The sequence below is a fragment of the Protopterus annectens genome, chromosome 8.part1 (assembly GCF_019279795.1).
Source record: "Protopterus annectens isolate FY-2018-M chromosome 8.part1, PAN1.0, whole genome shotgun sequence".
Lineage (NCBI taxonomy): Eukaryota > Metazoa > Chordata > Ceratodontiformes > Protopteridae > Protopterus > Protopterus annectens.
In genome coordinates this window covers 499,501,866-499,528,017 of record NC_056742.1, presented here as the reverse complement: position 1 = coordinate 499,528,017, position 26,152 = coordinate 499,501,866, and the positions used below count along the sequence as shown (strand labels likewise).

Below are 26,152 nucleotides of genomic sequence, written 5' to 3'. Positions count from 1 at the left end.
AACCAGTGGGAGTGGTAATCATCAACAGCAGATAAGCCTCCTGACAGTTAGCAGATTCCCTCACCCAGCTGTTCCACCCTGGAAACAGTCAGGGGGGTGCATCTGTTGGTCCATATGCCTGTATGGTTGGCCATCGTGTAGGAAAACTAGATAAGGGCAGTAAATTCCAGATTGCTATGCAATCAGATTTCACCCCACCCCCACTCTGCACTTGCCTGACATCCCACCCTGGCAAGAAAATAGATCTTGAACCATCTAGAACATAAAGCCATCCAAGAGGTTTCACATGACTATGACATTTATTAGACCAGGTCAGTTGTAGACTTGCATGGCCTAATTCAATTAATTCTAGGTGAAGACTTGTGGGTGGTGTTGACTCCATGTCTGTGAAAAGAAGAATGGATGTGCTCTTTGGATCTCCAAGATGCCTGCTCCCACATCAAGACCGGCAAAGAGATCAGAAGGAATCTTAGCTTCCAGGGGGCATTCCCAATTCAGGGTTTTTCCATTTTGTGTCTCACCTTTGCTCCCACAGTGTTCGCCATATCTATATTTGCAATTGCAGTGAACCAGAGGTTGAAGGAGTAAAGTCACTCCCAACCTGGATGATTGCCCCAGACTCTCTGATCACACTGCTTAAATCACAGTCTGAGCCATCTCAGCTGCTGTAATTCATAAGCTGTAGTCTGGGTGTAGGTGCATGCAAGGCCCACTTACTGATGAACAGGAGATGTACCTCTTTAGGAGATAGTCTTTGAAATTGTTCAGTTTGTTACAGACCTTCTTTGCCTAAGGAGTTTGGGGCTTATGGGAACAGCATTTCCCATGATATCATGCACAAAGTTTTTAAAACAGAGTACTTTAGTCAGAAATCTCAGATTCATATTCAATGTCTCTTCATAGAGTAATTTCCAAAGACTTCAAAATACATCCAAGGTATTTTTTTTCACATTCAAACACGATTTGCTAGCACCCCATTCCAAATCTTGACCCCTCTAGTGGTGACCACTATGGATGCCCTTGCCCTTGAATATGAAGGGCCATTGCCCATGATGGACTCCTCAGCATGTCTGGTCACAAGTGGAGGCCGGTTTGCATGTTAGTGTTCTACAGATGAGATCAGTCGCATCCTTCTCACACTCCAGCCTTCCGTGACTCCCCTGCCACGAGGGAGTAGCCACACACACCAACACATTAGTGGTCTGTTACATCAACAAATATGTAGACATCCCCCTTTTACCCCTGTGTGGACAAGCAAAGAGAGTTTGGGAATAGTCTGTTGACCAACCTTATAACAAATTGTATTACTGAAGAAGCTGACTCATTAGTGGATAGGCACAGGTTCAGTCACGGTCTTCTAATGCCACACAAGTGGTACCTGAATTCATCAGTAACATGGAATGTGTTCTGTCAGTGATGGAAAGCCTTGCTGTGATGTTTCTTGCCTCCCTGAACAATGCTAAGTTCAGCGACCACTTTTTCTCTTATCCAGCCCTTGGACAATAATGTCTTGGGGATGATGTCACCAACAAATGGACCCAAAGACTCTTCTGCATTTTTCTCAAATCCCACTTATTCTGGGGTTCATATGGAAAGCTTGGCAGCACATGTCCAGAGTCCTTGTCGTAGCCCCATCATGATTCTACTTGGCCCACCCATCAAGTCTTATGTGGATCAGCTCTCCATTCCATACATCAAACTGCATCATTTCCACAGTTTTACTAATGGCCAGCAATCCTGCCCACCCATTCAGGGTAGTTCATATTCCCACTCAAAAAAGCCTAGTACCAGATTGGCTATGTGGTGTCCTTACTGCAACACAGGTCACCAGGGAATGATTAATGGTCCTACCAGTGTAGGTGTCAGACAATGAGGAAAATGGAGCATGGCCTGCACATCTCCCCTACAGGTGCAGAGGGTGGCATGTGATCAGGAAGCAGACTGGGAAGTAAGATTTCTCCTGTGGAGACCAGGAGCCAGGAAAGGCACTCCTTGTTCTCGAAGGGAGTGGGTGGGGTTCTTACTGCCACATCTCTTTGGGTGTTCCTTGACTAGCATAGATAGCCCATTGCATGTCCCCCTTCAGCTCTGCAAGTTGGCGGTTTGTGATGACAGTAGAGCTTAAAAAAAATCTTGACCTCACCCCTAATGGCTGTGTAAATAATGCTCAATCTAGGTCCACCCTCACCTGGTAATCGGTAGTAAATGGGATGACTGGCCAAGAGTAGGCTGATGTTCAACAGACAGTGGGGGGCTGAGAATGATTAAAGAAACAAGCCCCGTACCAGAAGAACTTATCAGAACAAACACACTTTCTTTCCCCATTTGTGCCTTGTCTAAGGGGTTGTTCCTGATGACGCTCTTGCACCATTAGTCCTAGAATACCTATCACAAGTTTTCAACACAAGCCTATATTTTTCTTCTGCACAAATATAGTACTGTTTCTCATTTCTGCCAGGGCTTCAGTCCCATGACTTAGTGTGAAAAGTCTTTCAAAAGGATTCCTTTCCTACTGGACCTCCACTTAAGGATCTCTGCACCACCATGGCATCTGTGTTTCACATTGGCTGCATTTATATTTACCCAATTATTAACCAGCCTTTATGGTCGAGTTAATGTTTTTGTCTTGGAAGCATCTTTGAAGTGGTCATTATTTCAGCTAGAAGAGTTTGGTTACAAACCTGATCTGTGCATCCCTTTTACCTGCAGTTTTATAAGGATAGAATCTCCACATGCACAAATTGGCCTGTCAAAGGTAGCCACTGAATCTAGCGTGAATCAGTGAAGGCACCTTCTAGTATTTACCTGACTGTTCCAACAGATGAGAATATTTATTGTGTTGCATGGAAGTTCAGGGGCAACTGGGCTTTTATGGGGACAGAAATGAATCATTTAGAAAAGGTTCAATTATTTGAGTTTTTCTCTAACCAAAAAAGAAAAATGGTTGTAAATATTCTGCTATGAAACGTATAGTAACCCTTTGCCCTATAATCCTATGGCCCATTCCTCTGTAGCAGTGGCTACCTCCCAAACCTTCTTTCATAATGCAGCCTTTGATAATATTATGCAGCAGGTATGTTGCCTTCACTGTTTACCTTTGCATGGCACTATAAAGTGGATGTGATATCCGGGTCTAGGTCCCATGTGGCCACAGTAATTAGAGGTATGTTCCCATGAGAGAGACCACTAAGGAAGATGTGATATCCAGGTCTAAGTCCCATGTGGCCACAGTAATTAGAGGTATGTTCCCATGAGAGAGACCACTAAGGAAGATGTGATATCCAGGTCTAGGTCCCATGTGGCCACAGTAATTAGAGGTGTGTTCCCATGAGAGAGACCACTAAAGAAGTTGAGCTTGATATTCTGTCACCCTGTTTCTGAGCCCAGACCTCACTGTACCGGACACCATAATGGTAATTCTATATGACTAAAGCTCATCCTTGGTAACATACCTGTCCATTACTCTCCATCTATACTGGCTTGCTCTAAACATCTGTTTTTATGCTTTGTCCACATTGCATGGCATACCGGAGCTCCACAGAGGAAGGTCTTTGTGCAGAGTATCGTAGGTAAGGTGGAGGGGTTTAGTAGCCTGAGAAAATCTGAGCTATTAAGCTGCATGTAACCCCAGACTTCCGTACTCCTTCAGGTAATGACAATGGAATCTGCTCATCCAGGTATGTTCTACAGGGGACATCATGTTCTCATATTCTTCTAACTTAGTATTACTGATGGTTAGCAAAAAAATAAGAAATCACAGAAACAAACTGAAACTTACTTCTAAGATGGCTGCATACTGACTAACAAGTAAATTAAAGCTCTCACACTTTGAATACAGACTTTTAGAAAGCAGCCAGTGAAACCTATTTCATCAACTTCTTTTTTGCCTGTTTTTCTACATGGGGGCTGGGTGTGGTAATCACTCTCACTATCTCTGTCATTTCAGTGCCACTCTCCTACCTTTTTCTCCAGTCATGCCTGACTGCCACAGGTCTTCTCTCACAGAATCCGTGTCTTTGCAGGAAGGTCTCATTTCCTTTTCCCTTCATATTTCTTTTCCAAATCTGTTTTTTGCTTTCCTGCATGTGCCCAAAATCACCATAATCTGTTCTCTTTGACCTTCTCTGCAATTTGAGCTACTGGGGCTTCTGTCTGATGTCTTCACTTCTTCATCTGTCTCACAATGTCTATCCTACCACCTGTCTCACACTTCATCTGTATCACCTCTAGCTTCCTCAGCTGCTGTCTTTCCTCCCAGGTTTCTCTATCGTACAGTAATAGTGGTCATACCACTATTTTGCACACCTTACTTTTCGTCTTCTTTGGCCTTCCTCTGTCATACGCACCCTCTAACACACTGTGCCAATTGTCAACAGCGCCTCTGATATTATCTTTCATATCCTCATTCACACGTCCCTTCTCAACCACCCCCCTCAGATACTTGACGCTGTTAACCTGCTCCACTATTTTCCCTTCTATCTCAGTTCACAACTGTTTAAGATTTTCCCCATTTGCTACTGTTTACAGCCGTCTTATCTGTACTCCGTTTCATCCTGTGAGCCTTCAGTTTTGCATTCCATTCCACTGTCCATTACTGAAGTTCTTGTTCATAGTCTACCTGTAATGCCACTTTGTACATCTGTCCTTTCCAGCTTGTTTGCTAATGAAGTCCATCACCAGTATGCGCAGCAGTGGTTTGAGAGCTGAACCCTGATGCTCAGCCATTCCCACGGGGAACTCCTCTGTGAGTCTGAACACTGTTCATACTTGTCATTGGGTCCTTATACATGACCTGCGCTCACTCTACCAGTGTTTCTGGGACTTTGAACCATCACGGGACTGCCCAAATCCACTTTCTTTTGACCTCATCCTGTGCTTTCTTCAAGTCTTGGAATGCATGGTTGGACTTTTTCCTCATTTCTAACTTCTTCTCAACTGTCTCTCTCTGCAAACATCAAATCAGTCATGCTCCATCCTCATCTTAATCCACTCATTTCCCATCTTGCTTTCTACTGCTTGGTTATCTGTTTATCCATCACCCTCTCCAGAACTTTTATGCAGTAATGCAGGAGTTTGATACCTCTCTACTGCCCACAGTTATGAATGTTCCATTGTTCTTGAACACTGGAACTGGTATGCTTATTCTCCAGTCACTGGGATATTCCTTTCTCTCCATATTGTTATGAGCAACCTTGGGAACTCCCCCCAACTCAACTACCATCTTAATCATGTCTGCCTTAACCCCATCTGTTGCTTTCCCTGACTACACTTTGCTTACTGCTATTCTTAACTTCTGTCTCTCTCTTCTCTCATCGTAGACTGTCTGTGGCAGTACAGCTCCGTGGGGTTTTCATCATTCAGAAGCTGCTGGAAGTTCTCCTTCCATTTGCATTTGATGTCCTTTAGTCTGATGAGACAGCTGCTGCTGGCACCTCTTATGAAGGGTGTCTGACTATCTTTATCTTTCTGTATCTGTCTTGCAACCGGATAGTTTCTTTTTGCCATTTACTGAGTCACTTTCCAGAAATTGGTAGGGTGACTGATGCCTTGTTCTTGGCTATTGTAACTCCTTTCCTAGCCTCTTTGTTAGCCAACCAGTAGTCCTCCTTAACCTGGTCCATCTTTTCTGTCTCCCATTTTTTCCTGCATCCATTTTTTTATGACTTCCTGGATTTCTGCATTCCACCATCGGTTTTCCCTCTGTACTTTATTTCCATACCTGGCTCAGTCGCATATCTGTTCTGTAGTCCGTATACATGCTGATGTCCTTGCATATCAGTTTTATACTATTCTTCACATAAGGGATCTGCCAAGGATAGCCCAACATAACGCCAGTATACCAAAGCCTTTTCTGTTCTTAGGCATAGGGCATAAAGGTGCTGTATGGACACACATTCAGAAATTCTTTACCACCAGCCCAAATGCCATTGTTTGATGTTGGTCTGAATGCCCTTCTGCTGTGCTGGGTACCAACCTGTATTTTCAGATAAGTGCCCTGCTGGGGTTTCTTCTCTTTTTTGTTTTTGTGTGGTTATTGTGTTCATGTCATCCAGAAAAGGAAAATGTCAGTGTGGGAGTCAGATTCTGCATAAAGACCATCACGATCAGTGTTTTTGCTATTTGGGTGATTTTCCATGACCATACACAGTGTTCTACCTGCCAGGCTTTAGTGCCCAAGACCCTACATAGTCCTCTCTCCTCTTAATCCATTTACCAGGAGAACTAAAAGCTTACGTTGTTGGCTCAGGGTGCTATGATGGAATTTTCCCATCCCAAGGATCAGCTGTGTGCCAAAAAGGAGGCCGTAAAAGTTAGGTCTGATCTGGTTTCCTCTGGATATCTCCGTTGAGGCTGGTGAAAGACAGAGGACCCTCGGGCAGTTGCTTGTAATTCCTCTGCAGCAACCCCATCAGAGGCCTGCATGGATCCAGCTACTCTCTCATTCAATGAGGGTTTTCAGACATCTGTACCGGATGTTGAGGAGGAAACTCAGCTGATTATATCTGAAAGACTGAGGATGATTCCTCAAATCTTAGGGAGGAGATTTGTACTACTATTAAGTCTCACCAGGGGTCTGACTCTCCAAGGTTGCTTTGTGCAGACATCCTGCAGAAAAAGAACAAAAAGCAAAGCAGATTTCCTCTGTTAAGGATTCCCAACATGAATGGCAGGATTTCGTCTCAGGGTTTATTTAATGCTTTGATGGCCTTGAAGCCTCCTGAAGGGGTCTCTGTTCCTACTCCCACCTGGTCTTCCATTCCACTCAAGAAGCATAAGGAATTGGGTTCCTCAGATGAGGACCTGGACTCAGGGGAAGAATCTTTGTCTTATTCTTCCCAAATCCCTTCCACTTTAGACTACAGTTCAGAGGAAGAAGACTTTATAAGTCCAGATTCCCTCAAAATAAAAACATACTCTGTGTTCCTCGTGGTTCCTAACAGTTCACGCTGCTTCGCAAGGGACGGCTTGCACCTGTCACCCCTGGGCTTCTGGATATTGGCAAAGGCTCTTGCCACCCCCATAGTGCCTTTTTTAGGCAAGGCTCAAATTCTAAACCTACCACCCTAGAACACCAAAAAGAAAAAAAACTAAGGGTAATGCTGCTCAATGCCAGAAGTCTCAATCTCAAGATGCACGCACTCGAGGCCCTTCTCAATATGGAGAACATTGATGTCTGTGCTGTGACAGAAACCTGGTTCAAGGCTCCTGAGAGCACCCCAGCACTAACAGGTTTCACCTCATATCATGCGTTCCGGCCCCAAAATCCGGACAACACCAAGAAAGGAGGGGGGGGTATCCATATTCATAAAGGACACCCACACCTCAAGGTTGGTGGCAATGCATGATGCATCAGAGACCATCCAGGTGCAATTAACCACATAGGTAAGACTGCTCTGCAATTTGTAGCATGTTACAGGCCACCCTCTCAAACTCGGGAACCTCATATGGCCTTCCTGAAAACATTGGAGAGGATAAATGTATCTCCAAACACCATCATACTAGGTGACTTCAACTACCCTAATATAGACTGGGAACACTACTCAAGCCCAAACACTCTAACCCAAAGATTCCTGGAGTTCATAAACTCAAATGCCATGGAACAACTAGTCACCATCCCCACAAGAGGAGAAAACATACTTGATCTCATCATCACGAACATGGGATCAAAATGTTCAACACCGGAAGTATACCCCTCACTGGTGAGATCAGATCATAAACTAATCTCGCTGGAGGTCCTCATCCCGCTCCCACCTGAAACAAAAAAGACCACAGTGAAAAACTTCTCAAAAGCTGACTTCACATTTCTAAAAACTAGTGTGGTCTCCTTTAAGGCCCCTGAACCAGTGGTAAACATTACTCAAACCGCTGAATCACTTACAAATGCCTTCTACCAGCACCTACAGGACTGCATGGATCAGGCTATCCCAAACAAAACTAAGACTCTCTGTACCAAAGGCAAGCGTCCAGTCTGGTGGACCCCAGCCATAAACAAGCTCTACAACAAAAGGAAGAAGCTACTACAAGATAGAGCAAAATCCTTGAAAGGTAAGACACATTTGATCATCATAAGTAAAAAACTAAGAGCTCTCATAAAATCATCCAAGGCAAATTTTGAGAGAAAAATCGCCAAGGACTCAAAAGACAATCATAAGGCCTTCTTTAGCTATGTTAGAAACCTAGGAGGAAACTCCCAGATATGCTCAGAATTAGTTCAAAATGATGTGAAAATTACTGAACCTTTACACATTGCCAACATACTGGCTGACAGGATCAGTGCAAACTTCTCCCCCCCCCCAAAAGGAGAGATATCTATACCAGAGGATTGTAGCGCCCCAAACATCTCCAACGCCCAGGTGAGAACTGCTCTCACTAAGGCAAAAAACACAGCATCCATGGGACCGGATGGTGTCCCCAGCTGTGTGCTTCATGAACTCAACAAGGAATTAAACCCACAATTAGGACAGCTGTTTAATCTTAGCCTCACCTCAGGATACGTACCCAAGGAGTGGCGCACGGCAACTGTGGTCCCACTTCATAAGGGCGGTGCCTCCACCGACCCTGGAAATTACCGCCCCATTAGCTTGACAAGCCTTATCTGCAAAGTCATGGAGAGGATCATAATGGAACTCATAAATAAAGACATAGGGAACTTGCAGACTTTGGATCCAACCCAATTTGGCTTTGTCAAAGGCAGATCCTGCCTCTTAAACTTGGTTGACTTTTTCGAGACAGTCACCAAGGCCATTGATGAGGGAAAGGCAGTCCATACAGCCTACCTCGACCTGGCAAAGGCCTTCGACACAATACCCCACTCAGGTATCATCAAAAAAATCATCAGCTTGAATGTAAACCCATACATCACAAGATGGGTTGCAAACTGGCTAAGTGACAGAACCCACAGGGTCAGAGTTGCTGGAGCCATGTCAGACTCAAAGCCTGTCACTAGTGGTGTCCCACAGGGCTCAGTCCTGGGTCCACTCTTGTTCGGCATCTACTTTTCTGAAGTACAAGCAAACACAGGAGGGTTATGGCTGACAAAGTTTGCAGATGACATAGTCGAGAACACATCTGACACAGATATCCTTCAGAAGGGCCTCACAGAAATGGATAACTGGTGCCAGAGCCATGGCCTAAAGTTAAACGCCAAGAAATGCATAGTCATACCTTTTGGGAAAAACAAGGTTACCCCTAGCTACCATATAGGTGGCAATCCACTGAGCACAGAAGAAGTCATCAGGGATCTGGGGACCCAGGTTGACAGTAGCCTTTCGTTTGACACTCATGTTGCTAAAGTAGTTAGGAAAACCTTCTATATTGCCCACCTGATCATGAAGGGATTCACATCTAGATCAAGGGAGGTCATCGTCCCCCTGTACTCATCACTCATTAGACCTATGATTGAGTACAATGCCCGTTCGAATGTATCTGACCCGACACCTGCTGCAGCTTGAAAGGCCCCAAAAGTTCCTCACCAAAAGGATAAAGGGTCTCAAAAATATGTCTTATGCTGCCCGACTGAAAGAACTCCAGCTCTATTCAGTCTCATACCGCTTACTCAGAGGCGACCTGTGCCTGACATATAAGGCCATGTCAAACCCAGATTTGATGAATATGCTTCACCTCAAAAAATCTAGATCCCTCAGAACCACAAGGGCGGGAGACTTAAACCTTGACACTGTTATAAATAGAACGTGCTGGAGGGACAGATTCATCACCCAGAGACTCCCTATGCTGTGGAACAAAATCCCGGTACATGTGAGGCAGAGCACCTCGCTGGCCTTGTTCAAGAGGAATCTTGACCAATGGATGGGAGATCGCAGATATACCCCAGGGATTACTTCAGTGTCACTGCTTGACAGAGGCACAGCAAAATAATAGGCATAGTTTTTATTCAAACTAAAGGGGTGGCGAAAGCCACATAACTATGTGCTAGGCTTATAAATGCCCTTGGGCAGATAGCCTAGTATGAACCTATGAACCTATTAAATACACAAAATGCATGTATTATCAAAGGCCCATTCACAAGTGAAAATTAAAAACGCACTGATGAAGTTTCAAACTATTGAGATGAAAGCACTTATTGAATATATGTATTTTTTATGATATGTTTTGCTCATTAAAGTGCGTTTTTAATTCACTTGTGAATGGGTCTTTGATAATACACACACAAGTCTCTGAGATTCAGAAAAGATATTATGAGCTCCTACAGATGGAGTCTCCTAAGCCATCTGTTCCTCCTGTTCCAGCTGCCCTTCTGGTTACTTCCTCAGTAACGTCTGTAACCAGTGGCCGTCCGCCCCTTGCACCTAACAAATCAGATAAATTCTATAAAGTGCCTAAGGAGTGCAAATTCCTTTATAAATGCCCTTCTGCTGACTCTTCTGTAATGCCAGTCTCCTCTGACAAGACATCCAAGTTAGTGCCCACTAATGAGCTGCTGTTTTCTGATAAAGGTAGTAGGGCTATGGCTATGGAAAGGCTGAACAAAAACCGTTCACACTGCTGTCACTCACTTTATCTTTTAGGACCATTAACTACCAGACCCATATAAGCAGGTATGTTTTGGCCCTCCTTTCTTACATTTCCAAGGTAGTTTCTGACTCTGAGGGGAGGGCTTTGTCCCTTTCCCCTGCTGGGCTCTACTTCTCAAAGTGCATCTCACTCAATAAAATGCAGCTGCTGCCTCTTTCAGGGCTGCTGTCTTTGGCTCAATTATGAGGCGTTATTCTTGGCTTTGTCATCCGGTTTGCCTGATGACATTAAAGCCAATTTTTTTGGAAGCTCCTTGGGATAATAGAAGTCTTTTTGGATCCACTGCTGATGAACTTTTCAAGTCTGTCCAGGACAAGGCCAAAGCCTTGCAGGAGCTGAAACATATTTTTTCCCATATTGCCAAATTTCAGCAGAATTATCCATCCAAGTCTGCCTTTGTTCGTATACAATCTTACCCTCTTCCTAAGGGCAAGAAGTGTTCTAGGTGTGTGCCTCCTGCCAAGTCTGCTCAGACTCCTGCCACCCAGAAACCTGTTTTCCAGGACAAGCTGGGTTCCAATTGATAGTTTGCTTCCTCCTTCCCTTGGCCAGGTTCCCTTGTTCCTCTGTTTTTCCCTATATTTTCCAAATTGCCTACTGATACTATTGGGTTCTGCCTATTATCCATCAGGTATATGTCATGGTTTGTAAGTCCCTTCCTCTCTTTTAGGAATTCCTCTATCTCCTCTGGAACAGCACTCTCCTTTCCCACAGGTGCTTCGCTCACTTTTGGCTCAGGGCACCATTAAAGCTGTGCTTCCAGCCCAGGTAGAGAAGAGATTTTATTACAGAATGTTTTTGGTCCCATGAAAGGAGAGCACATGGAGACCAATTCTGGATCTTTCCCAGCTGAACACCTTTTTCAAGTTTCCTTCCTCCTGTTCTACCCCAAGCTTTTCCAGTATCTCTGGATCTCAAGGATGCATAACTTCATATCCCCATCAATCCTGTTTTCAGGAAATGTTTACATTTCTTTGTCTCTTCCTTGTATTTTCAGTTCTCTGCTTTGCCCTGTAGCCTTTCTGCTGCCCCAAGTGTATTCAGCAAATGCCTTGTTTTTGTCATTGCCTTGTGCAGGACTCTAGGAATTCATATCCTTTCTTATCTAGACAATCTGCTTATTCAAGCTTCTTCCCACAACACTCTACTTTAGGATCTCCAGTTTACTACTTCCCTGTTGCAGATTCTTGGGTTCACCGTGAACTTCCAGAAATCAGTTCCCTTGCCTTCCCAGGATCATATTTTCCTTGGCTGCAGACTTCAGACAGTTCTCATGCTGGCATCTCTGCCTGCCCGTATGGTTCAGTCCTAATTGCATTTTTTCCAGTCCCTTCTTCCTGTGGCATCCATCTCGGCCAGCTAATTCTTTAGGGTTCTTGGGCTCATGGCTTCCCTCATTCCCATGTTCCCTGTTGCCAGGCTTCATATGAGGAAACTTCAGTGGTATCTCAAGTCAGTGTGGCTCTAACATTGCCAGCCCTGGACATCACAGTACTTCTGCTTTCCAGTGTCAAGCTTGAGCTTCAGTGGTGGGTCCATCAACTTTCACTCAACCCAGAGCTACTTTTCAAGTTCCATCTCAGGAGGTCTTTATAGACTCTTCAGACGGGGTGGGGTGCCTGCTGTGGACCCCTCTAGGTTCGGGGTGTCTGGCCTACTAATCAGAGGTCAGACCATATCTGTAAAGGAGATGAGGGCACTGCTTCTTACAGGTATTTTCACTTGGCAGCACACAAGCTAATGAATGGATACTTCACAGAGATGTGATCCTGGGCATTGCCCATCAGTGGGATATTCCTGTGGTAGATCTTTTCACTTCCTGTCTTCTGTTCCAGAGTCCCAAACCCTCTGCATTGAAAAGTGGACTCCCTGTCTTTTCCTTGGAAGGAGATGTATCTGTACACGTTCCCTCCCCTTCCTCTGTTGCCATAAGTCTTGCACAACATTAGGGAGGACTCTCCCAAAATCTTTCTAGTAACTCCCTTTTGGTGCAGACAGCATTGGTTCCCCCCTCCTTTCTGACTTGGCCAGGAGCAATCACCAACAGTTACTGATGCTGTGAGTAATGGGATTTGATCCTTTCAGGCACCACTTTTCTGAGGATGTACTTCGGGTTCTACAGGAGTCCAGGAAGCCCACTACTAGGAAATCATATATGTTCAAATGGGAGGCAGTTTTCTGTCTGGTGCCTCTGTCGCCACCAGGATCCCCTTTCTGAGCAGGTTCCTCTGGTGTGATTTCATTCATGCTGGGGTTCTGGTCCTCTCTTATCTGCATGATTTCCTTCATGCTGGGGTTCTGGTCCTCTCTTATCTGCATGATTTCCTTCATGCTGGGGTTCTGGTCGTCTCTTATTTGTGTGATTTTCTTCATGCTGGGTTGGTATATTCTTCAAGTAAAGTTCACATGCCATCAGTTTCTGCCCCTTACTCTTCCTTTGGCCTCTCAATTTCAGGTCAAGCATTTTTTTTGGAGGTGTCCTTCATATCAGGGCCCCAGGAAACCTATTCTGTCTTCCTGGGACCTCAGTTTTGTTTTTCAAAAATTGACCCTGGCTCCTTTTGCGCCTGCTTCTTCAGCTTCCTTACAACATTGTACTTGGAAGACTGTTCTTCTTTTGGCTCTCACTTCAGCCAATAGTGTCTGAACTTCAGACCCTTATGGCTATCGCTCCTTCCTTTTCCACAGTCAGGCTATCTCTTCATACTAAGCCGTTTATGCACCAGGTGGTCAGCGACTTGTCAGTTAATCAGTTTATTCATCTTCCTGCCTTTTATCCTTCTCTGCAGCCTGCCAGTAAGACGTTTCTTCTTTCTTCACACCTTAGGTTTGCATAAACAATTTAGATATTGTTTGGATAAAACTAAAGTTATTAGCAAATCTGAGCTGCTTTTTGTTTCCTTTATCCCATACCACTGAGTTTGGCTGTTTCTAAGCAAGCCATGTCCTCCTGGATGTCTAAGACCATTTCTTTTTGCTATTCTTTTCATGGAGATTGTTTTTCCTTGTTGGTAAAGGCACATGCTACTAGGGCAGTTGCTTCCTCAGGTGATTTTTTTTTTTTCAAGGGTCTGGATACCAATTCATCCCTAAAGCTGCTGCTTGGTCCTCTGTTCGTGTCTTCACTAAGCTTTACAAGTTGGCTGTTATTTCCAGGGCTAGGGCAGGCTTTGCCAAGACTATCCTGCATGGGTTTGTAAGGGCTTTTCTGCGGCTTCCTCCTCACAGGCTTACTCTTCCTTGGGTGAGGAAAACTACAACAATGAAATGGAAGGACACTTGTGTAAAATCTTACTATAACAGTAGATGTCCTTCTCTTCACTGTTGCAGTATTCACTCCCTCCCTCCTCTGTTCTAGCTCTTACCCTATACTTTTCTTACCCTCTTGGACAAGGGGTGGTCCTCCTTCCTTTTTATCCTTCTTGGATGCATATGTTCTTCTTGTTCCCAGGGGCATCTGTTCCTCCTTGTGCTTTTCTCAGTTCTGGGTGTGTGCATCCATATGTCACCTTTATGCCCTGTGCCTTGCACAGGGACCATACGTGTGATGCACAATGCCTATAAGAACTAAAGGCTTTGGTATACTGGCCTGATGTTGTACTGTCCTTATCCTTTGGCAGGAGACCCCTTAGGTAGAGTAATGCAACAGTGAAGAGGGCAGCTACTGTTATGGTAGGATTTTACACAACTTTACTTTCTGAGGTACTTCCATTCTTCAACTCCACCTATTTCTTCTTTCTGAGGTGCTAGAGCCCTGTAAATTCTCGAGCTCTTGTGATTTCTCTCCAGTCAAATTCCAGGTCGTCTCCCTGGTCTCTGATCATAGAGCCTTCTCTGGCCATTGCTTGCAGAAGATTGTGGCAACTAATGGTTTATGCTGTGGAGCTGATTGTTTCACTGGTGATGATTTTCCAATCACTGATTCTACACCAGTGCCCTTTCCTTAACTAGCAGAAAGTCTACTTGAATTGCATGTTGGCCAGTCTTGGATGTGATCTTGTTGACTGTACATCTTGCTGAACCATGTGTTGGCCACCATCAAGCCATTTGCTAGACAGAAGCCTATAATGGCATGTCCTCCTTTATTCCTGTTGTCCCACCCATGTGGACCCAGACAGTCTTCATACCCTGTTCTGACTGTCCCCCATTATCAACAGTAACTCGTGTCCTGCTTTATCTAGTAGGTCCTGCAACTGCTGTCTGAATGCATTCTTTTCCTCACTATCACAACCCTGATATGAGGCATAGGCTGAGATTATGAATACTGCCCTATCATTACACTGGAGCCTGATTTCCATAAGTCTGTCATTAATTCTAATGATATCCCTCACTGCCTTCTGAAGCCTCTCTCACCACAATTCTGAAACCATTTCTAGTCTGTCATCCTGAGTAGTAGACCCTAGTTCCCAAGCCAAGTGGCTTTGCTGCAGTACCCTTCGGTCTTTTGGATACAGAGGATGCCTAGCCTCCTCCTTACCATAATGTCATCCACGTTCTAAGGTTCATCCTCTCCGTGAACCTATATTGAGTGTAGTAATCCTTAGTTTGTTTGGCAGATCTGTTGGTTTTACATCCAACTTTTTGGTTTGTTTGGCAGGTCGATTTGGTTTCACATCCAGCTTTCACTCAGCTAAGCTATACCAGGTAACCCAAGCTGGGCAACTGGATGCTGGTCTATTGATCCAGGGTTGCTTGGCTTTATGGTGGGCACACACTGGATAATAGGGCATATTTTTTTCTCATCTGCAAGCAGAGCTCTGTAAATATAGAAATGACAGATGCACTATGTGCAGTCATAAGTAATAAATCAAGAAATGACTAAGCCATCATGGATAGGGTTAATACCATTTGCAAGAGGGGCTCCAATAGTGATAGAGGAGGGGAAAAGGAAGACAACAAGGGTTATAATGGATAATTGGCAAGGAAGGATGATTCCATTTGGCAGTTGGCACATATTTAGTAAAACTACCGTTGGGGAACTTGAGAATTTTATGAAATACGCAATTGTCTTCCAGCTGGGAATATTCATAGGTGGGACTGGAACCTAATATGCAATAGTGAAGATATATCAGGGGAACCTAGAAGGGAAAATGTAACAAAAGAGTAGATTTCTAAAGAAATCCAGACCAAATTTGTGTGCGATTCTCCAAGGTATAATAACTGGATTTGATTGGACAGGAATTTACAGATTCTTCCAAAGAGATAGTTCAAGAGCGGTATAAAATAAAAATGAAGTTTAAAAATATAGTAGAAATAAGAGAATGAGATATGGGAAAGAAATAATAGAAATTATTTAGAGGCGTTATCAAATGTTAATGTAATTCAGGTGAATGGGGAATCGTACGGAAGAAAAAGAGGAGCGCAAAATACTATCTCAACACGAAAAAAATCAACACTAAAGATCATCAAACCATACAGCGACCTGAGGACACTACGCTCTGCTGACAACCTGCTGGTACAAACAACTAAGAGCAAAAATGTGGCTGGGGACTCTCTATTCGCCAACTCAGTAGGGAAAACTTGGAATATGCTACCTGCCGAACTTACTCACCAATCCTCCTTAATCTAGTTCAAAAAAAGCCTCAAACTACACTTCCAACAGCATTGGCAGTGTCTCTGCTTAAACCCAGAGTAATCACCACCTGCTGTTCCTACAAACTCTCCCTAAGCATTTCAGTCTTGTACTCTAATAAGTATACGAGTATAAGATTGAAATGCTTACGGAGAGTTTGTAGGAAAAGAGCGTTGTCAACTTACAATAAGACGTTGTCCTGTTCAAGTCTCAGCTAAAGCGTCTTCTGTGTGGAGACATGCGTGAATGGGCATACCTTCATTGAAGGTTGTATGTCAGGGTTGGCAACTCGGTACATAAAAATCTACTGCCAATTATTAGCGGACCGGAGTTCCGCTGTGGCGACCCCCAACCTAGAAAAGCCGAAAGATACAACAACAACAACTCTAATAAGTATATGAATTCTTGAAGGGACTTGGCCCATAACTCCATGTATTATTGTCTGAAATTGAAGCCATATGATTTTGATGTTGTCTACTATGTTTTGTCCATGTTTGTCACCCTAGTGAAAACTGCACATTATACTTATCTCTAAATGTTTCTATTGTTCCTAATGTATTTATACTCTGCTTTTCTCCCCGGGCCTCCGCTGAAAATGGACATGTATCCAGTCGGGCTTTCCCAGTAAACAAATGTAAAATAAATAAATAAAATAAATTGTTGATTGCTAAAGGAAAACTAAGGGAATATGAGTTTAGAAAGATGGCGAAGTCAGTATTCTTGATAACATCCAGAGAGCACAAATATTTAGTACAGTGACCTGGGCAACAGAAAATAATGACTGTTACCAACCTAAAGGGCCTGTGTCTAGAGAAATGGCAGAAACTCTGGAATGGTATGATCTTTAATAATTTTTTGAGTAGGGCAGAGAAAAGGGCAGCTGAGAAGACACATATGTAAACATTTATTGAAAACTGAAATATGCTTAGAATGAGGGGAGATGAAGCTTAACAATTAATAGCCAAGATGGGAGAGGATGAGATAAAAATGGTGATGTATAATCAAACAGGAAAGTCTTCAGGAACAGATGGTATTCTGTGGAAATTAGGGGCAATGATAAAGGTCTGGAAGGCTTTATTTAACAATGTTTTAAAGGATAACAGTACCAGCATCTTGGAAGAAAGCTGTGGTGATTGTACTACTGTAAGCCAGCAGACTCTAAATCCAACTTCATAAAGACCAGTTTAATTCTGAACCGTAATTTTGAAGCATGTATGTCTATACTAGCTAAGAGAATAGCCAAGATGTTGCCAAAACCGATTGATAGATGTGGCTTAGTGTAGTTTTGTGGACAGCCAACAAATATTTGACAAAATCACCAAAACGATAATGATGTAAAGAGAGAGAGAGCGAGAGAGCGAGGAGATGCAGCTGTTGGTGGTGCTTCTGGAGAGAGCGAGGAGATTCAGCTGTTGGTGGTGCTTTTGGAGAGAGCGAGGAGATTCAGCTGTTGGTGGTGCTTTCAAGAGAGCGAGGAGATTCAGCTGTTGGTGGTGGTTCTGGAGAGAGCGAGGAGATTCAGCTGTTGGTGGTGCTTCTGGAGAGAGCGAGGAGATGCAGCTGTTGGTGGTGCTTCTGGAGAGAGCGAGGAGATTCAGCTGGTGGTGGTGCTTCTGGAGAGAGCGAGGAGATTCAGCTGGTGGTGGTGCTTCTGGAGAGAGCGAGGAGATTCAGCCGTTGGTGGTGCTTCTGGAGAGAGCAAGGAGATTCAGCTGTTGGTGGTGCTCCTGATGCAGAGGAAGCATTTGATGGAGAGTTAGTTGGGAGTTTTTGAGTAGGACAACAGTAGTGTTTGCTTTTCCTGATGACAGACTGAAGAAGTTATTTGGGAAGGCAAAAACCAAGGTGGGAGGGCTCCTCTTTGGCAAGCTGGGCTTGAATAGAAGCACTACACAGGAGTGTACTCTTCTCTTATTTGCCTCATACTTACAGCCGTTGTCAGAAAAGATAAGGGACTCCTAAATTCAAGGTTATAGCTGGTAGAATACTCAAAAAGAATTAACCTTTCAGTGTTTTGGAATATCATGACATGGTTTTGTTTTCATTTTTCAGGATATAAAATAATGGAGTATAAAACAGAGACTAGAGCAATAAACTATTACCACACAAGAAAGGGTTCAGTGATAAACATATTTGTGGTGACGCAAGATGAAGTATTTAGGTGTTTGGATTTAAAACAGGATTCTGGTTTGGAATCTAAGGACCAAATTCTTAACTATTGATATGGATAGTAAGGAACAAGCAGGGAAAATATTTCTAGCTCCCTTAGTGTTGTATACAGGATATGCATAATTTGATCAACCACAGGAGGAGCTGTGGAACATAATTTATAAAGAATTGAAGGCATTTATATGGGAAACAGAGTAAGAGTTAAATGGGATAATTTTCGGTGTACAGAACAAGGCAGTTTAGGCTTACCATGTGTGAAGGGATACTTTAGAGGTACACAGTTATGAGTTATATGCATAACACAATCAAAAGAGTATAAATTAAAGAAGAAAGATATGATGTTGAAATGGGAGGAGTTTGTGAAATAAGGACAGAGTGGGATTTTAGATGCAGACAATTGAGCAGAACAGCAATAAACCTACAGAATATTTTATGTGTAAAGTGGCAGAAGTATTTTGAGAAAAAAGCCAATACAGGAATGGAGAAATGAGATTTTATCAATAGGGATTATTTTAAATAGGATCACCGATAATGAACAAGAGTAGAAAACTAGTAAAGAAACCAAGATATCGGGGGGGGGGGGGCATAGGATGAGATGAAGCCAATCAGGAATGTGTAATGCAGGTTAAGACTGCCTTCCCTACCAGGGTTTGATAACGATTGGCCTAGAGACAGGAACAGGGAGTGTTAAGTGAGACACCAACTCTGGTAGTCTTATTAGTTGAATCTAGAATGGAAGCTGCAGTAAAAAGAGATAATTAGTAGAATATATAAAATAATGGATGATAAATTTAAGAATCAGTCAGGAGATGCTAGACCAGACTGAGAAATGAGGATGTAAAGGTTATATACAGAGAAACAATGGGAAGATATTTGTATGACTCTCAAGTATGCACAAAAAATCTAGAAGGCCAAGGATTGTTATATGGAAGTACTTTATACCTCAAGTCGACTTCAGAGAACTTTCCACAGGTAGACAGCAATTGCTGGGGGTGTGATCGGAAAGACAGGAGTACCTGGGAACGTGTTTTGGGAATGTAACAAGCTGATGAATTTTAGAAGAATCAGGGGAGCAAATTTATGTTGACTAAGGACATTTTTCTTTTGAGCTGAGATATAGAAACTGAATTGACTAGACACAGTTAGGTCTCACTAAGTTTAATGCTGTTAGCTGCCTTAAAAGCAATTACTAAGAAATGGAAATCAAAACCCAAAAAAAGGGTTACAAATTTGTTGAATGTTGTGAAGAAGGTAAAATAATGGTATGTGGGATCTTTTGGAAAGGAAAGTAGTAAACTAGTCAGAAATAAATGAAATCCTGTGGGAATGATACATCCAAATAATATTCAGGAGAAGAGAGAATTCAGGAAATGCTGGACTTGAGCAATCTATGTAATGTTAAATTGAATAATTTTAAAGAAAAAATCATGCGTATGTGTACCAAGGAAAAAATATTTGTAGTAGTTTTTCGCTTTTATAATCAAATGTGTACTTGTGTTACTACGCTATGTGATATTAATAAAGATGTTTAAAAGATGAAATTTGAAATGTACTTATATTATTTTTTGGAAATTTTGTCTTTCAGAGTAGTATTTTGCAAGTATTTAAATATTAGAAAAGTGCTGTATATATTTAATAAAATACATTGTAAATATAATAACACTCAGTTGGTGAGTTCATATCATAGTCCGTTACCTTTGGTGTGGAGTTTGAATGGCACCTTTGTGTCTAAATAGGTTTTCACCAGATACTCCCAGTTTCTTTATTTGTAGTTTTGTTTAGTTTATGTATTTATTTTTTAATTTGTTCAGATAGTTTGATTAGGCCATATGATTTTTAGCCACAACCTTGTTACTGTAACAAAATTATACTGTACAGCAGACAGAAAAGTAAGAAAAACAAGCAGTGAAGTACTGCTGTAATAGGAGACTGGCTGATGTCCATTGTGAAGGCAGACCAATTATTTAACCAAAATGAGTATATTCCAGCTGTTCTACAAGTCCTGGCTTTTCTATAAAATTATGTCATTGTATATTCAGTTCTTTATTCACAATGATGTTGCAAGTGGGTGAATTGGTGATTCTCCATATTGTGTGTGTGTGTGTGTGTGTGTGTGTGTGTGTGTGTGTGTGTGTGTGTGTGTGTGTGTGTGTGTGTGTGTGTGTGTGTATTATGTATATATTTATATATATATCTATATATATCTATATATATATATATATATATATATATATATCTATATATATGTGTGTGTGTGTATATGTATATATATATATATATATATATCTATATATATATCTATGTATCATATATATATATATATATATATATATATATATATATCTATGTATATATATATATATATATATATATATATATATATATATATATATATATATATACATACACACACACACACACAATATTACTGTCAATTTGCAATGTAGATTGAGTGGATGTATGAGCATCTGGGTATTTTGTTGAAGGAGAGGAAATGAACATATGGAAATTAAGCATGTTTAGTGTAAGAAGTGAGCTTGCATATTTGTGCAACTCTTTGTGAGTTAGGGTTATAGTAAAGGTTAAGGTAAGTGATAGCTTGTGTGATGTATGTGAGTGAGAGGCAAATGTTTGTTCAGATGTTGCTGGTTAGCATTAGGGTAAGGATTCAGTTAGGGGGTTGTTGTGTAGTGTTTGTGTATGTTTCTGGTAAATGTTTGAGACTATTTTGTGTAGCTTTGTATTTAAAGAAAAATGTTTTTGTAAAGTAAGATGTTGGGCCAGTGCTAGCACATTATACCCCCTGCAGCACCTTAATAATGCATTAACATTAGCCTGACACCTTACCGAAACACATTCTGTAGTTCTAGCATTGTTCAGACAACTCTAGTCCGTATATAGTGGTGGGCTTCAATTTAAGCATCTGAGAAGAAAATATTTTGTTTCCATCTTTGATCAATTTTGTTTCCATTTTTTTTGGGGGGGGGGCAGACTGCTAATGTCAAACACTTAGTGTTCAATTTATTTACATTTTGATATTGTCAAGGATTTATTCTGCAATGGATTGACATCCACTTCATCTGTGTTTCTTTGCTTGTACTCACTGTTAGCTGGAATGAGCTCTGAATCATTTTCAGTCTTGAATAGGAGAAAATGAGAATCAGGGAAATTAATACCATTCCCCTTCAGAAGACACAGTAGAACCCATTCTGAAACGCCTAGACAAAATCCTTGGTGCCCCATTGGATAGACCTCATTGAACTAAGGGTGTCCCTTTCAATGCCATGGTGGTTGCAGCAAGCCACCAAGAAGGAGATGGCTCAGGAAAGCTCCTCTGTCCACCCCCCAATGGGGAGTCTCAGGCAGTGTACAGGTTTGGTAAGTGGGTGTACACTTCAGAGATCTTTGCTTTGCAAGTGCTGAACTATTTGGCTCATGTGACCAGACTGCAGAGAGACCTGGTAAAGGAGTTTTCAAATCCTGTTCCAGGGTCCATGTCTGCAGAGGAACAGAAAACCATTTTCTCCAGAATGGCCACCCTTCTTTCTATAGTGAATTTGTCCATGAGGGTCATCTCACATGCTGCAGAAGCTGCCTCATGAGCAGCAGGTTCAAGCATTGCTGTTCGGCACCATGCCTGGATGCAGCTTTGTGACTTCACAGAACCCTTTAAGGTGTCTTTTACTAATGCCCCTTTCAACCGATTATCTTTAGTCCTACGGTTAGAGGCATACACTCAGAGTGAGGGCGGGAAGACCTTGTCTGCCATCAGAATCCATTTTGCCACTCCTCAGTGGTCCTTTTCCAGGAACCAACATGCTGATAAAAGTTGTGGTTCTGAAGATCTCAAGGTCCTTTCCAGGAATCACTGGGAGACTTTTTCTCCAGAAGCAGAGGGGTCTCCAGAAGCAGAGGGGGAAATGGTGCAAATAGCAGACCCTTCCCTCATGGCAGAGGGGATCCCATGAACTAGGGGTCTCGAGATATTTTCTCACAGACCCAATCGGAAGTCCTGAAGGTTGCGTGACTGCTTGTCTCTGAAGGCAGTCAGGGACATCTCTCTTTACACCCAACAGCCTGGGAGGCCATCACAAATGACCATTGGGTGCTAAACATCATATCCAGTGGCTGTGTCATACCTTTTTTCCAAACCCCTCTCCAACCAAGTCCCTCCCCAATGTTCTATGCAGTCAAGGGCTGCAGCATTAGAAATTTCAAAGTTGCTCCCTAAAAGAGTCATCCAGACCATCTCCCAAGACCAATTCAGATCAGGCATCTATTTCAGATTATTTTTAGTGCACAAGAAAATGGGGGACCTCACACCCATTCTGTATCTGATAGACCTGAACAAAACTTTTGCCAGTTCAAAGTTCTGAATAGTCACAATCCAGTCCATTCTGTATTTCCTACAGAAGCATGACTGGATGTGCTTGGTAGACCTTCAGGATGCATACTGTCACATCAAAATGAACAGGCACTCCAGAAGCGTTCTCTGCTTCCAGCTGAGAGCCAATCATTACCAGTTCAGAGTACTCCCCTTTGATCTCGCCACAGCCCCCAAGGCATTCACCAAATGCATGTCGGTAGTGCCAGCTCACCTGAGACTGCAAGGATTCTGTGGGTTTTCCTATCTCGTCTATTGGCTCCTCACTGCTCCCACCAAGCATTGACTCCTCCAAGCCAGGGACTAATTACTTCAACTATCCTCAAACTTTGGCATCTCCCTCAATCTAAAGAAATCACATATACATCCAGTACAGGTGTTAGGCTTCATCGGTGGCTGTCTGGACATAATGTATTGCTTAGCTCTTCTCCCCAGGCAGCATCTCAACCTTCAGACTCTGTCAAACAGATTCTAGACATTCCTACACCTCCAATTTGTCTTGTTCTAAGAACATTGGGCTCCATGGTTGCCACCATGACTCTTGCTCCTGCAGCTCCTCTCCACGTGAGAGTTCTTCAGTGGACACTAGCAATTCAGTGGTCCCTCCTATATTATCCTCTAAATCATCTGATCAGACTAACTCAAGTATGCAAGGAATCTCTTCTCTGGTGTCCTCAATTTCAGGTTTTAGAATAAGGTCGTTCCTTTATCCTTCCTCCCCCAAAGGCCACTGTGACCGCAGATGCCTCCCAGCTTGGGTTGGGGTGCATTTTCTGGGTCAGAGTTCAAGGCACCTGGTCCCCTTTAGAGACCAATTTGCATATAAACATTTTGGGGATGCGAGGAGTGCTCCTAGTGTTGTAATCCTTTCATACTGCTCTTCCCTCAGGAATCATTGCAGTTCAGACAGACATGTCCGTTGCTTTGTACAAGCAGGGAGGAACCAAGTCTTACCCCTTATGTCAAGAAGCCATGAGGTTGTGGCAATAGGTGATCTCCCCCAACCATGTTCTAGTGGCAACACACATTCTGGAGAAGTCAAATATTCTAGTGGACAGGCTCAGCAGTACCATTCTGATGCCTCACGAGTGGTCTCTGACCCCTTCAGTGGAAAACATGGAGTTTACTTTGCTGCAATCTGTCCATATCTCCTTCCAACACCAAATGCAGCAAGTTTTTTGCCCTGATCCCTCTGCAGGGACAGTCACTGAGATGCTGTAGTCCATGTTTGGTCCCCCAGTCTTTGTGCCCACCCTCCTTTTCCTCATATTCTCAAATTTCTTCAGAAAGCTTAAAGGTTGAAGAGCAAAGTAATCCTCATTGCTCCCTTTTGGCCTCAAAATTTGGTTTTCCTTCCTTTAGTCTCACCTAGTTTGTCCACCATGGACTCTGGATCCCATTCCGGAACTTCTGGCCCATCCTTCAGGGCATCCTCACCCAGATCTATCCAGCCTGAAATTGATTGCTTGGTTGCTCCAATCCATTGATGGTTAGAAATTCCGGGCTCTCTTCACCAGTTACAGAAATTTTATTTGCAGTGCAATAAAGCTTCCACCTGGAAAATATATAACAGCTAGTGGAAGAGATTTTCCATTTGGGGTCACCAAAATCACCTAGATCCTTTTACGGCTCCTGTTCCTGCTGTTTTAGACTTTTCAACATCCGTTTTTCATAATGGAGCTATTTTTTCTATTTGAAGGTACAATTGGCAGCAATTTTAAACTTTCATGTTGGAGAAAATTCATTACCTTTGGCCTCATCCACATTGTGCAAAACTTTTCTTACGGGAACCTTTCTTCTTCACCCTCCCATCACTCCTCCATGGGACCTTACCATGGTCTTGTGGGCTTTGGTTGCACCTCGCTTTGATCCAGCAGCTACGATTGAGTTGGAGTTCTTGTCATGGAAGACTGTGCCTTCTTAATACTCATCACTTCATCTAAGAGTGCCAGGACTTCAGGCGTGGCCTATTAAGCCATATCCTACTTGATCTTCCACAAGGATAGAGTGACTTTGCGGACCAACCCTTCTTTCCTGCCCAGGGTTGCATTTGAGGCTACATTAATTAGGTCATCAATCTTCCAGTTTTCTTCCCCAATTTCCAAAACAAATGGGAATACAAGCTCCATATGCTAGATGCACATAGGCAATTACATTTTTATTCGTATAGGACAAAACGCTTCAGGAAGTCTGACCAGTTTTTGTTTCATATTCAAAGGCTAGTTTTGGGAATTTCCAAAGTAACTCTATCTAATTGGCTTACAAGCTGCATTTCACTGGTCTGTTTCATTGGGGGAGTACCCTTACTTGTACCCATAAAGGCCCATTCTACTAGGTCAGTATCCACTTCCACTGTTTTCTGGTCTAGAGTTCCTATTGGCGATATTTGCTCTGTGGCTACTTGGTCAAATTAATTTGTTTCCAGGAACAGGGCATCCTTTGGTTCTGCTGTGCTCTGGAATATCCTTCCATATCCAGTTATACTCTGTGGCATATAGTCTACTCAGAAATGATCTCTGCTTAACATACAAGGCCATGTCAAACCCTGAGCTGTTGGACATGCTCCATTTAAAGAAATCCCAATCCCTCAGAGCCACACGCTCCAGGGATCTAAACCTTGTCATCACAATGAACAAAACATTCTGGAGGGATAGGTTCCATACCCAGAGACTCCCCATACTCTGGGATAGGCTGCCCATGCATGTCAAGCAGAGCGCCTCCTTGGCCCTCTTCAAAAGGAACCTTGATGATTGAATGGGAGATGGGAATTTCACCCCAGGGATCATGTCAGTCACCCTGCTAGATAGGGGTCCAGGGAAGTAAATATTGTGGGAAGAAATATCTAGGGAATTGTTATGGCTAGGCTTGTAAAGGCCCTAGGGCCAATAGCCTAGTACCAGCCTATGAACCTATAAGGGCCTCCCAAGATTATGTAGCTGGGTACTCTGGTCCCACAGGTTGAAGATCAAATGGAAAAACAACTTTAGATAAATAAGTTATGTACTTACCATGATATTCCATCGGAGTTGTTTTTTCATTTGTCTTCGACTTTCACTCCTCTATCCGCCTTTGAAAAATTTTTTTGGGACCTGACTGACATTGTTCTGGACATCCCTGTATCCGTTTGAGCTCCTGAAGTACTTTTTGTTCTATTCTATTCAGAGACTTATGTTTATTACCTTGGATGGTGCACAATAGTTAACTTGTGAGCAGCAAACTTGATCTGAGGTATGACTGGTGAGACAGGCATTATGGGTAGGGGAGGTGCTCAGATTTTTCAGATCCTTGAGCGATAGTATATGGCCAGGTCGGATCCAATGTCTGATCTGAGCCCACAGGTTGAAGAATGTTGCGGAATGTCAGTCATTTAGTTTTAACTATATATAGTCTGACATTCTGTAACATTGACGTTATGATGTAGACCCAAATAAACATAAAGATGTTCTAATCAGTGAAATGTGGCTAACAAAACAAGCAGACTTAATTCATCAGTA

At 42.8% G+C, this 26,152-nt stretch overlaps 1 protein-coding gene across 1 annotated transcript in view; it reads left to right on the top strand.

Moving 5' to 3' along the window:
- The window catches only part of LOC122810420 (B-cadherin-like), a 494,197-nt gene that overhangs the window by 404,797 nt on the left and 63,248 nt on the right, over positions 1–26,152 (top strand). The window lies entirely within an intron of this gene.